Here is a 2,514-nt window from a genome sequence, read left to right as displayed (position 1 = left end):
GCTAGTTTTGCAAGTAATCATCTTTTTACCGGAGACCTGGGGAAGCATGAATTAAATCTTCATGACTAAACATCAGAGCTTAAGGAAACATCTTCATGTCTGCCAACAACCAAACAACTGTCATCTGATTCTAATTCAAATGTTGCTAAATCTGACAGAAATACAGATATTCTCATCTGAGACCCAAACATTTCTAACTTTGGCTGAAAATAGTGTTTATACAGGATCCTATTACTTTTACTAGGAAGCTGATTGAGAAAATATGCTTTCATGGCCGTAAGCCTCACTGTCATATCAAGCCTGGATCTCATGCATTTTGATTGCAGTCTTGCTGCTTGTTATAATCCATGTTTTGTGCATCACGAGGGAGTTCATGCAGACAACTACAGAGAGAGACATTTATAAAAGTCCATTCATTTATTTTTATAGCTGTTCTCGCATCATGAGCTGCTATTATGATTGTTCACAGCATGGCTCGGTGTGGGCATCCAAACCACTTACAGGAAGTGGGAATCAGAAGAGAAAGGAAGTGGGATCGGATGTTCCGAGTAGATCATCACCAGCCGTGTACAATCACTCCGTGGAGAGAAAAACAGAAGGGGGGGAAAAACTGGCCATGCTTCAGATTGGATCTTCTGAGGCAACCAGAAATTATACAAAATCAACTCCAAAATCAACCATTGAAATAGATTTGTATCAAGGAGTTACTCTCAGTGGCAAAAGCAAAGAGAAATCCTCCAAATCCAACCCTGTGGTTTTATTATTCTTTCGTGAGGGAATTGCGCCTTTATCAAGAAGAACTCCTGTGTGGGATGCCATGGCAACGAATAATTAATGAGGTGATGAATCAGACGGACGCTCAGAGGTTCACAACTAGAGCAACTAACAGCAAGACACCACCAAATTGTAGTCACTCACAGTAACACAACACTTGTGCATGCACATACACACACTTATTAAGAACAACAAACAGCAAGACATCTCAGGGTCAAAATCAACATTTACTCTCAGAAGAGCAGGAAGAGAGTGAGCAGGAGTGAAAGAGTGGAAGAAAATCAGTCAAGGACACAGAAAAAAAGAAAACGGCTTCAATATATTTACAACCTTGTTTGAAGGGTCAGATTGTCACACATGTTACATATTTTTGTTCGTATCTTGTTCTTTAATAGATGTAATATTTAGCAGAAGACGGTGATCTTGTGACCACAATCATTCACATTTGCATTGAGGGGAAATATTGGAGAATTAAATGTAATATGGATCAGAACTCATATCGTTGTTTGGTCTTAAAAAGAAATGGTTGTTATTACTCACTACTTCAAAACATCAGGAGTTTGAAAATACAGAGGACATATAATTTGTAATTATAATGTTAACAACAATAAGCACAGCAATCACAGAGAAGCAGTTGTTTAGTTAGTCAGACTCCCTCCAACAAGGCTCATGCATAAAAAAGAGCAAAACGAGTAAATTCAAGTCAAAGACATAAATCAGGGTTCAACAATAGCTTTTTAAGGTGGTTGATTTTTACCCACCATACATCCAGAGTAATAAAGATACTACACAGTTATACTTCTGCTTAATAAAAATTAAATGTAACATGTAAACATGTCATGTGTGTTGAACATGTTTTGCAACATAATGTTCCATCCAGCTCAGATTTTCTTTTCTTTTCTATTCTGGGTCTTTGTGAGTTGAATCAATTTACATATTGATTTGTAACGTTGACAGGGTCGTCCATCTTTTCACCTCACAGTCAAACAACTTCTGAGTAAAGGCACTACTATGCGGTGTTGTCTGGTAACGGCTCTGACTGGAACAGCAATATTTGAACACCACTAAAGTGACAGTATGAAGCTTAAGCTCGTTTAGGCAGCCTATTGAGTGTTGTGTTAAGGACATGATGCCTCTGTTTGTATTGTAAGTCAACTGCTCAAATAAAGCAACCTCCAATGGGACACAGTTAATTGCCACTTTACATGACTCAAATGAGAGCGCAAATTAGATGAAACTGTTCAGCTGACCTCGACTTCAATGAGTCTTTGACGGTCAGAACATCCAAGCTAACGGCGTTGTGTGTGTGTGTGTGTGTGTGTGTGTGTGTGTGTGTGTGTGTGTGTGTGTGTGTGTGTGTGTGTGTGTGTGAATGTGATGCAGCTTTGAAGAATCCATGAGATCCCCTGTGGATTACCGGTTCCGATTTGTCTTCAGGTAATCAGTGATCTATTATGGATTTGCTTTTAATAACGACGTTCAACCATGTGTGTATTGTCTCCACTCACTTTAGTGGATATGTGCTTTCCCTTTGGGTGACAATTAGCTCACAACAGGCGCTCGCATTTCAGGCTCAGGGGACAATTAGCGAGCAGCGAGCTAGTGATTTGTCATGTTGGTAACACAATAGCACAACACAACCTCCCACTACGGAATTGCTTGAGTTATGAAGCTGCCATGTAGATCCTCTCTCCACCTCCCTCTCTTTTTATGACGCACACAAACAACAAATACTACAAA

At 39.5% G+C, this 2,514-nt stretch overlaps 1 protein-coding gene across 1 annotated transcript in view; it reads right to left on the bottom strand.

Annotated features, from left to right (window-relative positions):
• chrna1 (cholinergic receptor, nicotinic, alpha 1 (muscle)) overlaps window positions 1–2,068 on the bottom strand; it is a 333,431-nt gene extending 331,363 nt beyond the window's left edge. The window contains exon 1 of the mRNA XM_084021046.1: window positions 2,057–2,068. The gene's annotated coding sequence lies outside the window, so the exon portion shown is untranslated. The remainder of the gene's footprint in view (window positions 1–2,056) is intronic.
• Window positions 2,069–2,514: the final 446 nt, after the last annotated feature.

This window comes from Eutrigla gurnardus (assembly GCF_963514095.1).
Source record: "Eutrigla gurnardus genome assembly, chromosome: 11".
In the NCBI taxonomy this organism is placed as follows: domain Eukaryota; kingdom Metazoa; phylum Chordata; class Actinopteri; order Perciformes; family Triglidae; genus Eutrigla; species Eutrigla gurnardus.
This window is presented reverse-complemented; position numbering and strand designations above follow the sequence as displayed.